The sequence below is a fragment of the Cebus imitator genome, unplaced genomic scaffold (genome assembly GCF_001604975.1).
Source record: "Cebus imitator isolate Cc_AM_T3 unplaced genomic scaffold, Cebus_imitator-1.0 Scaffold81, whole genome shotgun sequence".
NCBI lineage: Eukaryota > Metazoa > Chordata > Mammalia > Primates > Cebidae > Cebus > Cebus imitator.
The window spans coordinates 5,117,229-5,129,415 of NW_016107396.1; the positions used below are offsets into that span (position 1 = coordinate 5,117,229).

Consider the following 12,187-nt stretch of genomic DNA (forward strand, 5'->3'; position numbering starts at 1 on the left):
AAAAAAAAAGAAATCATCAACTAGGAAAACAGGTAATAATTATAAAATATATTGTAAGCATAATAAAGTTCATTATATCAATGAACTTATTTGATTATAAATATAATGAGAATGATAATCTCCCATCCCAGAAATTCTCTCCATTAAGGTAGTAAAGAAAATAATTTTATTATTGAATAAACCTTAAGCCAGAATGTGAGGTACATCACAGGTAAACCACTAAGGCAAAACAGAAAGTGATCATACCCCTTATATTGCCAAGCAGATACAACTCATTACATACATGTTTTCAAGATAAATAACAATTTCTCAGGTAAGACAATATGACAGCCCCATTTGCACACATCTTTCATCCTAACTTTACCTGGAAATTGAGGAGATCATTCCTGTTAGCTAATTGACCTTGTCCAGGAGAAGGACAAAATTCTCATATTTTTATGAAAGAAGGTAGTTTTGCACCTTGGAGCCTGGTGTCCACTGAAGTTAGACTCCTGTCCTCCCACAGAAACTGGGAGATTAAGGATGCTATCTCCCTTTGTGTACATTTCAATGAGATTGCTCGTAGATTATTGAGAGAGACATTCCTGGGCTGACAAAGGGCCTATCTAGTCTTCAAAATGATTTATATACCTTTTAATGAACAAAGAAAGTACAGTGGGCCCTCTGTATCCAGGGGTTTGCATCTTTGGATTCAATCAACCATGGATAAAATATATTTGGGGGGGAAAAAACATTCCACAAAACTTCAAAAAACAAAACTTCAGTTTGCCACATACCAAGTACTACATTCAGTCCATGCAAATGTAGTGATACGTAGACATTATATTAGGTATTATAAGTAATCTAGAGATGCTTTAAAGGTTATAGGAGGACCTGTGTAAATTACATGCAAATACTATGCCATTTTATAGAAGACACTTGAGCATCTTTGGATTTTGGTATCCTGGGGGTCATGGGGGAGGGCTAGAACCAATTGTTCACAGATACTGAGGATAATTATGTTTAAAATGACAAGCTTTCTAGAATAAATGCTCTGATAAGGAGAGAAGGAAAATCTCTTATTTTCAGCAGGAATAATTATGCTTCTTATTTTAAGATTTTATTTGTCCTTACAAAAATCTACAAAAAGTTGAGAACATTCAACATTACCTATATCTAGATATAATTCTATTAACATTTTGGTATATTTTCTTACATTTTATGTATTATGTTTTTGTTTTGTTTTTTCGAGACGGACTCTAGCTCTGTTGCCAGGCTGGAGTGCAGTGGCGCAATCTCGGCTCACTGCAACCTCTGCCTCGCGGGTTCAAGGAATTCTCCTGCCTCAGCCTCCCAAGTAGCTGGGACTTCAGGCATGTGCCACCATGCCCAGCCAATTTTTGTATTTTTAGTAGAGACGGGGTTTGACCATGCTGGCCAGGATGGTCTCGATCTCTTGACCTGGTGATCCGCCCGTCTCGGCCTCCCAGAGTGTTGGGATTAGAGGCGTGAGCCACCGCGCCCGGCCTATGTTGGTTTTTATAGCTTTTAACATACAACATATACAAAATTTTGTCTCACTTTTTTCTCTTAACATTACCCCATGTCACTTTAAATGGCAGTATTTTAATGATTGTGTATATATTTCATGTTATATGATAGATGACATCTTGCTAAATAACATGTTTTCTACTATTTTCTTTTGAAACATTATCAGGAACAGGATTTCTGAGTAAATAAACATTTTAAAGCTTTTGATAGGTAGAGGAAGAGGACATAGTCTTTGTCTTCTCTCTCCTCAGTTGTTGTAGGATCATTTTTCTCTCAGTCTTCATAATTACACTGTCTAATTTAGAGTGTGATTACATTAATGATAGATCATGTTGCTCGAAATTAAATAAGTAGGTAATTCCAAGATTGATTGGCCATATTACTGTCACTGTATTAATGCTCATTTTGTTGCACTGGTTCATCTTCCTCCTCAACTTACCTATTGCCACTTGGAATATATATTGATTCATTATGGTGCCAAGCAGTAACATGAGCGTATTTGATCCAACAGGAATACACAATCAAGGACAGCTAAAGTCACAAAGGAAAGACCATAATCAAGCCTAATTTCCACCTGATTTGTTTTTTCATGTATCTTTAAACTATGGTTTTAGCTTTGATACATGACTGAAGCTGGAGAAACCATATTGAAATCAACCTACACTTCAGCGCACTGTTGAGGAGCCAGAGACTACATGGTTCTAAATCATATTTAGAACCATGACCATGGCAGTATATGTTTTCTTCTTTGAACAAAAATCTATTTCGCTGTTTTTTGGTTTTTTTTTTTACCACATAAACTTTTTTGTTGCTGTTGTTTTTGTTTTTATTTTGTTTTGCTTTTTTGAGATGGAGTTTTGCTTTTGTTGCCCAGTGCAATGGCTTGATCTTGGCTCACTGCAACCTCTGCCTCCCAGGTTCAAGCGATTCTCCTGCCTCAGCCTCTTGAGCAGCTGGGATTATAGGCTTGCACCCACCATGCCCACCTAATTTTTGTATTTTCAGTAGAGACGGGGTTTCTCCATGTTTGTCAGGCTAGTCTCAAACTCCCAACCTCAGGTGATCAGCCTGCCTCAGCCTCCCAAAGTGCTGGGATTACAGGTGTGAGCCAGAGTACCTGGCCTAAAGTATTTTTTAAACATGAAAATAATAAAAATTTTGATAGATGTTGCTGAATTGCTAAATCTTATTTAAATAACTCTACGTTTTATCCAATAGTTTTTCTCCTCATTATTAATCAAGCAATTATAAAGTTTTAAAGTAACTTTAATAATTCTTTCTTCTTCCAGTTAAATACGCTAAAACATTCAAAACCACTAGGAAGTGTGAAAAAATATATATATCTTTGTTGTTCTTTTTTTCTCCCTCTTTAAGGGGAGCCCAACACCCTCTGCCCTCATTGGAAGCACAGTGAGACATCACTGATAACTCAGTAGCAGATATAAAAGATAAGGGGAGAAAGAATACTGAGTGATTCTCAGGTTGCCTTCATCTATGCTTTAAAGCCTTGAACATGGGTGATAAATTTTATACTCATATGGAGAAACAATTTGCTTAGCCTTCTAAGAATAACAGAAAGGTGGCTGTTTAAATAATCTAGTTGACTGTATTGCATATTTTTCATGCTCTACTGCAGGCTGTCAGGTTTGACTTAGATACCAAGTAAAGTAAACCCGGGAGACTCTACTGGTCCAAGTTTCTGAAGCAGCCACTGATGCCTTGTGATCAATGGATTAAAAAAAAAAAGGCCCTAAAACAAAGTATCCTTTCTCTTTTTCCACTCCATCCCCAGCTTTTCCACTTCTGTAGCTGTTTAAAAGCTCTAAGTAAAGCCACTGTATTTTGATACACATCCAGTCTCTGGTAGGTTAAATTACAAGTCAGTCTGCAGTCAGAGAGACTCAAAGCTGCATCCTAACTTTATTTTCTTTTTTTTTAATTTTTCTGAGACAGAGTCTCGCTGTGTTGCCAGGCTGGAGTGTAGTGGCATGTTCTTGGCTCATTGCAACCTCCGCCCTCCAGGTTCAATCAACTCTCCTGCCTCAGCCTCCCGAGTAGGGGGGATTACAGGCACACGCCACCACACCCAGCTAATTTTTGTATTTTTAGTAGAGACGTGGTTTTACCATGTTGGCCAGGATGGTCTCGATCTCTTGACCTTTTGATCCACCCACCTCAGCCTCCCAAAGTGCTGGGATTACAGGCCTTAGCCACTGCAACTGGCCTGTGTCCTAACTTTCAAAACTGAAAGTGCATAAAAGCTAGCATTTGATCCAATTCAGCATTGATTTTACAGCAGGGAGATGAAAAAGAGAAGTGTACAATTTTTTAAATTAATATACAGAATATATACCTCTTGTATCAATAGTTATGTTTTAAATTACCTCAAATCTCCTGTAATTAACAACAACGTAAAGAATTAAGCTCTATCTTCACATATTACCAACCAATGAATAAGATGTCAAATATGAGATAATCTGAAAGCATTTTATCACTGTATCAAATCTAGTTCATTAATTGACAAATATTTTTGTCATATAGAATAGAAAGAAAATTTAGCCAAGCATACTGGGGAAACAAGTTATAAGAGCTATACAGCACTCTTAAAAACTTTAGAATAATGGATGAAGAAATAAGGTCACTAGTATAAATAATAGATGGTACTGAACAGAAATTATAATGATACACCTATATTTCCATAACTTTCTAGAGTTTACAAAGTTTAAGATTCAAAACAGCTCTGCAAATTTGGCATTACTGTCAAAATTCAATGTAAGAAGAAATTGGTATTTAAGAAAGCTGCACAGGTTGAGCACAGTGGCTCATGCCTGTATTCCCAGCACTCTGGGAGGCCAAGGCAGGTGGATCACCTGAGGTCAGGAGTTCAAGACCAGCCTGGCCAACATGGTGAAAACCCATCTCTACAAAAATACAAAAATTAGCCAGGCAGGATGACAGGTGCCTATAATCCCAGCTATTCGGGAAGCTGAGGCAGGAGAATTGCTTGAACCCAGGAGGCAGAGGTTGCAGTGAGCCAAGATTGCACCATTGCACTCCAGTCTGGGCGACAAAGCCCAGCCCCATTCTTCATATTTTTAAATAATTTATGCCTGGGAACCTAGGACTGCCACACTACAAGACCATAAATGTTCAGACAACTAATCTTGGCAAGAATGTTATGGGTGTCATTGAGCTGTCAAAGTCACTCATGGATGCTCAGTAGCTAAAAGATACACACTATGTCAACTCTGTCTTTGTAGCAGTGCCCAGAAATTCAAAAACCGTTTTTTATATATATGAGAAACTTGGGCTATTATCATCTCTAATAAATAGTCTCTGTATTTAAGGACCTTGAACATTTTCTGAAGAATAGTCTTATTTCCCAAAGGCCTTGAGATAACCAAGAAACTGGGAAGAAGCATGGCAGAGAGAAAGTGAATGAGACAGCAGTAACAACTGGTTTAGAATCGATTAGGGTGGGGCTTTAAGACTTCCCAATAGGTCTGATCTTGGGATAGAAAACATTGCCTCTATCTTTCTAGATCAGGGCTGACATAGTTATCTTCAATCTTACTGAGGCAACATAATAAAGGCTACATCAAAGTACTTTCTTCAATAGACCTTGGTCCCACTTCTAAAATTCTCTGGGCGTGAAGTGTAAGGAGAATCTATGGATTTGAAGAGATCACTAAAATTGTTTTTATGAATATTATACCAATTACTTTTATAAAATATATGAAAGCAAGGAACATTAGGATAAATAGGATTGATTTGAATTCTGAAAATGTTTTCAATGTTTAAATAATTAGATATAAACATTGACGGCTGGGTACAGTGGCTCACTCTTGTAATCCCAGGACTTTGGAAGGCTGAGGTGGGTAAATCACGAGGTCAAGAGATCGAGACTATCCTGGCCAACATAGTGAAATCCCATCTCTATTAAAAATACAAAAATTAACTGGGCATGGTGGTACACACCTGTAGTCCCAGCTACTCGAGGGGCTGAGGCAGAAGAATCACTTGAACCCGGGACGTGGAGGTTGCAGTGAGCAGAGTTGATGCCACTGCACTCCAGACTGGTGACAGAGTGACACTCCGTCTCAAAAGAAGAGAAAAATTGAAGCTGTATAATATAAAATTACTCTTTTAATTGTTCTTTTCTTTCCATTTTCTGATTCCACATTTATTGATATTTTTAATGCCATAAAAAATTTATTTTTTCTCTGTGGATCTTATATAGTTTGGTATAATTGATACCCATGGGTTATGACTATAATTTCTATGGCATTAAAAGACAGTAATCACTGCAGTAAATCAACCTGCATTTATTGAGCCTCTGTGCACACCATCATTTTGAACATCATAGAAACCTGGTCCTTTGCCTTGAAGTATTAAAACTGGGTACAGACAGAAAATATACATGCTTTGAACGCTTTTCAAAGTTAGGAGGTTGATAAGCATAAAACAATATTGCAACAGCACAAATTAAATACACATAAGATATAACTAGAGTGAAAATGATGGACTAGACAGGTTAAGTAATAATGTATCTGGTCACAGATGGTATCCATATCTCAGCCAGCGGATAGAGATTTCACAAAGTCCCAGTGTCTTGGGAGCCCACAGATAAATTGGGATTCCATTAGCAGAGTGGCTAGCAACCCTGCCCTACTAGCAGCCCTGCTAAGATAAATGAGAGGGAGTTGGATGTAGGTCTTTCACTTAGGGAGGAGCATAACGTCAAGTTTTTTGACCCACAAAAAGGAGTTTCTCACATGGGGAACTTATTTATACTAGAAGATGCTGTTGTGGCTCTTATCTGACCTGTGTTTAGCTCACGCCTACCTAAGCATCATTCTGGGGCTGAGAGCTCAACTGTGTGTTAGCCTAGCCTCCCAAGGAAATCCTAGCCCATAGTCTGGTTCTTGAGAATGGATGGAGCAAATTCAAAACACCACCAAAATAGGAAGGTCAAAGATATTTACTTACAGAATCTGGACAAAGAGGGTGCAATGAATCTGGAGGCAATCTTCCATCCCCTGGCACATGAGGTGGATGTGAAGAATCAGGCACTGAGAAAGAGTGTGCATGGCAACTAGCAGTATAGACAAGGGACTAGGCTGTAAGTTACTAAGTTCATGGGCAAATGCCTATATGGTCTGTTAAAGGAAGAAGTAGGAAAGCAGGGAGTCCAATCTGCTAGCGGGGGAAATGTCCAGAAGTTCTTATCTTTGACCATTGGTTTCAGCCATTTGGGTAGGGTGTAGAACTGGAAACTGTTTCAAGGGTGACTAACCCCTGATTCTAGCATGAGAAAGTTAAACTTATACTCAAAATGGATGCCAAGGCAACATAAAATTATAAAAATTCTCTACACCCAGGCTTTGGCATGCCCCAGTCTCTGAGCTAGAAGAAACTGTTTATCTTTAGTCACACTAACTAAAACCCTGGCGACATTGCCAACCTCGGGAAAAAAAAATAATAAAACATCTAACACAGAAACCCAAAATAATCGGAAGGATGAAGAAATTTCTCTAGATTCATTGAAATCAATAAGATTAGGAATTTCTTTAATAAACCGAGATCTTCAAAAAGATGTTATGCCCAACCATCAGGAAGTAAAAGGTCTCTGTTGTTTTGACAACTATTTATTAAGCACCTGTATTTGTCAGGCACTGTTTTATGGTCTTGAAAGATACGACCATGGACAAAATGGCTCAAATACATTCCCTGGGTGCTTATTTTCTAGCAGAAGAAGACAGCCTGAAAACAATACATAAATAAAAGATGTAGAATGTCAGATGATATGTTGGAAAATGAAACAGAAATAAGATATGCTATGCTAGGGTTAGGATTCCATTTAGAAAGTGATTAGAGAGGTCTCTCTCACTGAGAAGAGGAAATCTGAGCAAGAACCACAAGGAGGGGAGGAAGTAAGCTCTTTTGGTATCTGTGGAAGAGTGCTCCAGGCCAAGGGTGTCTAACATTTTGGCTTCCCTGGGCCACATTGGAAGAACTGTCTTGGGCCACACACAAAATACACTAACACTAATGATAACTGATAAGCTAAAAATAAAAATCACCAAAAAAATCTCATGTTTTAAGAAAGTTTATGAATTTGTTTGGGCTGCATTCAAAACCACATGTGACCCACAGGCCATGGGTTAGACAAGCTTGTTCTAGACAGATAAAATAGCGAGTTAAAGCATCCTGAGGCAGCAGTGTGCCTAGCAGCATGCCTAGTGTATCAGAGGCCCAGCAAAGACTCCAGGTGCAAAGGTTGAGCAAGAGAGAGAGAAATAGAAGAGAAACTGGAAAGGTAATAAGGAACCAAGTTGTGTAGGGCCTTGTAGGATGTTTTAAGGACTTATGCTTTTGAAGAGGGAGACCCAGGCATCTCAGATCAACTTCTCCTTTTCATATGTGATTCCTAAAACTGTAAACTGAAACCTTTTCATATGTAATTCCTGAGACTGTAAACCAAGACCCTTTTCATATGTAAAGCTATAAACCTAAGATTCTTCCATATGTAACATCTAAAGTATAAGCCTATATAAAGGCAGAACCTTCCTTTGTTAGGGGAGCTGGGTTTTGGACAGATTACCACCCAAGGCTCCCGGCCGAATAAACCCTCCTTCCTCTGGTATTCGGTGTCCTAGAGGTCCGTTTCCTGTGGCCGCTCCTGCTATACTTTCACCCTGAGTAGAAGAGCTATTTCAGGGTTTTAAGCAAAGACATGGCATGATCTTACACAAGTTTTAAAGGGATTACTCTGACTGCTGTGTTGATAATTTTTTTAAAAAATCTAAACACATGATTTTTATCTGCCTCTTAAGAAGTTTATAAAAATACTATGTATCAGTTGAAAAAATAAATGCCTTGTCCTTAGTGTGCAAAAATGTGACTAATTCGTCCTCATGTGGGCATATGAGAAAAAAAATGGTACAAGTTGAAACTGATGCCTATATCCTGTGTAACCTTCCCAACCTTAACCACCAGTTGCATAAACACACTGAGGAACCAGTTGGTCAGGATTAGGAAGGTAGAACAGTTGGAAGGTGTAGGCGGCAGATGCTTATCATCACAAGTGTAAATTCAACTACTGATCTCTCCTCCTACTCCTACTCAGATGAATACCTGCTTCCTCTCAAGTACATTGACAGCATTTTTATTAATAAAAAATAAAAGCATTTTATTTCAATTACTTTCTCTAAAGAATATTGCTTCAGTTACCAGAATAAAATGCAAAACCCCAACCCTGACATCCAAGGCTTCATCAACACAGCCCTGATCGTTCCCATATTTTTTATCTTTCCTTAACACAGTCCATGGGCTTCAGCTGAACTGCTATTTTCTGCTGCTTTGCTCATGCTGTTTGTTCCACCTAAAAGGCTTCCTCACTCCCATATCCTCTGATCTAAATCACACCCAAAATAAGGCAACAAGATATATTTGAAAGAGTAAGAACTTAGAAGGAGAAGCCCCGAGACTAATTGTTAAATGTTAGTCACATCACTTGAACTTTCTCAGCCTTTTTCCTATGTGCTATTTGGAATTTGTTATACGTCAGATAGATGATATAAGTGAAAGAACCCATACATTGAAAAAAGAAACCACATTAGTTTAATAGGGCACAATCTCAAGAGAGCTCTGAAAATCACACCCAGAAAAATCTTCCTCACAGAAACTTGGAATACTGGAAAGAATTTCTTTCTAAAATAATGTCACATTAGGTAATGGACAGCAGCATTCAAACCACTTCCCATAAAACCGTATTGCATGTTTTATGGAAGTCCTTGAGTATATTGTAAAATCAGGGACATCAGAGCTCCCAGAAACAATCTTGAGATTGAATGTTATTGCAAATGGCTCATAGTTTATCAGATAGAGCCTATATCTTTAATCATATCACTGGTATGAATTACTGTCTGGCCAACTCAAGTAGAGAAAGCGATATGGCTTAAATCTGTGTCCTCGTCCAAATCTCAGGTCAAATTGTAATCCTCAATACCTGATTGAGCACGGAGGTGGGACGTGATTGGACCACGGAGGTGGATCCTTCATGAATGGTCTAGCACCATTCTCTTGGTGCTGTCCTTGTGACAGATTTCTTGAGAGAGATGGTTGTTTAAAAGTGTGCAGCACCACCCTGTGCTCTCTATTCCTCCTGTTCCAGCCATGTAATACGTGACTGCTTCCCCCCTCACCTTCTGCCATGATTTTAAGTTTTCTGAGGCCTCCACAGAAGCCAGGCAGAAGCTGCTATGCTTCCTTTACAGCCTGCAGGACCGTGAGCCAATTAAACCTCTTTTCTATATAAATTACCTAGTCTCAGGTATTTATAGCAATGTAAGAATGGACTAATACAGGTAGCATATTCAGATAAGCATGGCTTACAAATTCTGAGTCTTTGTCTTTTTAATCTGAATTATTTAGACTGAGGAAATAAGCCAAGGATTTAGAACACTCAGAATGTTTGGGCATAGGATAGGGGTTGGGGGTTGATCAGAGGGGCAGGTAAATTGAATTTGCATCTTGAAAGATTCTCTTTTCTTGGCCCCCATGCCCTGCAATCTGTTTTCTTTCTCTAACTTTGGTTGCTCCCATTCAGGGTGCTTTTTACCATCCTCTGATGGCCCCTTAAATGTAGGTGGCCTACAGCTTTCAGTTTTCTCTTTTCTTTCACCAAAAAAATCTCATTCATTACTGCTGCTTTTTAAACATTTTTATTCTAGTTTTTGATTTTTGATTGCCCCTTGGATGCATCCACTAGACAACTTATTCTAAAGATATTTCTCCACACTCTAGAAGCACAGCATGAAACAGTAGATACTACAACTCAGCCAGCATCTGACTTGAGCATAAAGTGGATAGCAGAAGAGGAGACATGCTAGTCTTCCCATGAGAAGGGACAGGTGACAGCAGAATTTTCACTGGTACACCAAGAAAGCAATCTCTTTCCCAGTCTCTAACCCACCCTTAACAAGGGAGACTGAAGAGGTTGTATTCTTTGCTGGAAAGTCCTTTGTTGGAAAATCCTATCATGAAGATATCTAGTGTCATTTGCACCTGACATGAGCAGTGCCTATAGTAACCAATCGTTAGAGCAAGAAAGGGTCTCCACAGGTACAACACCTTCATGTTTCCATTTATCTATTTAACAAATGCTGACTGTCCTCAAAATTGTTTACAAATCAAGAAGACACATATTAAACTGGAAATTGCACAGATCATTATTTAATTATAGTCTATTAAATGTTTTTTTGTTTTTTTTTTTTTTTTTTGAGACGGAGTTTCGCTCTTGTTTGCCCAGGCTGGAGTGCAATGGCGCGATCTCGGCTCACCGCAACCTCCGCCTCCTGGGTTCAGGCAATTCTCCTGCCTCAGCCTCCTGAGTAGCTGGGATTACAGGCATGCGCCACCATGCCCAGCTGATTTTTTGTATTTTTAGTAGAGACGGGGTTTCACTATGTTGACCAGGATGGTCTCGATCTCTTGACCTCGTGATCCACCCGCCTCGGCCTCCCAAAGTGCTGGGATTACAGGCATGAGCCACCGCGCCCGGCCTATTAAATGTTATGAAGGAAAAATACGGGATGTTGAGAGTATTTCACAGGGGACCTTACATAATTGACGACATCAGGAAAGGCTTCCCCAAGAAAATGTCCTTTAATTGAAAGGTAGAGGACAAGTAGGAGTTAAGCAAAGTGATGGGAAAAGAGTCTTCCATGAAAACCAATTGTAAAACCCAGGGTCTATGTTGGTATGAAACTTGATAAGCTGTAAGAACTGAAAGCAGATCAATGTGTCTGGAGTTGATCAAGAAGACAGGCTAATGAAGGGGGCTTGTGGGTGTGTTGAAACCAGATCCTGGAGGATCCTGCTAAGAATGTTGGTCAGACTGCAATTTTATTTTATTGTGTAGTGGCTTGCCTTAGAATCAAGTTCTATGATTTTTTCCAAATGTACTCATCTTCGTATTCTAATGTAAATTAACCTAAGATATTTTTGGCTGGGTGCGGTGATTCAGGCCTATAATCCCAGCACCTGGGGAGGCCAAGGCGGGCGGATCACCTGAGGTAAGGAGTTTGAGACCAGCCTGGCCAACATGGTGAAACACCATCTCTACCAAAAATACAAAAATTATCCAGGTGTGGTGGCGTGTGCCTGTAATCCCAGCTACTTAGGAGGCTGAGGCAAGAGATTTGCTTGAATCCAGGAGGGGGAGGTTGCAGTGAATCAGGATCACATTACTGCACTCCAGCCTAGGCAACAAAGCAAGACTTCGTTTCAAAAAAAAAAAAAAAAAGATATTTTTGATCAACAAATGTACAATATTTCATTTGAGAAGGAAGAAAGTCAAAGGAAATCATGTGACGAAAATATCAGATTAAAAAAATAACATTTTGGCCAGATGCAGTGCCGCACGGCCTGTACTCCTAGCACTTTGGGTGGCCAAGGCAGGTGGATCACCTGAGGTCAGGAGTTCGAGACCAGCCTGGCCAACATGGTGAAATCCCATCTCTACTAAAAATACAAAAATATTGAGAAAAGGGAGGCTGGGCACAGTGGTCCACAACTGTAATTCTAGCACTCTGAGAGGTGAAGAGGTCCAGGTGGAAGGCTTACTTGAATCCAGGAGTTCAAGACCAGCCTG

At 39.3% G+C, this 12,187-nt stretch overlaps 2 pseudogenes; one reads left to right on the forward strand and one right to left on the reverse strand.

Moving 5' to 3' along the window:
• LOC119472005 overlaps positions 1 to 11,503 on the reverse strand; it is a 19,534-nt pseudogene extending 8,031 nt beyond the window's left edge.
• LOC108307831 lies at positions 1,866 to 2,161 on the forward strand (annotated as a pseudogene).
• Positions 11,504 to 12,187: the final 684 nt, after the last annotated feature.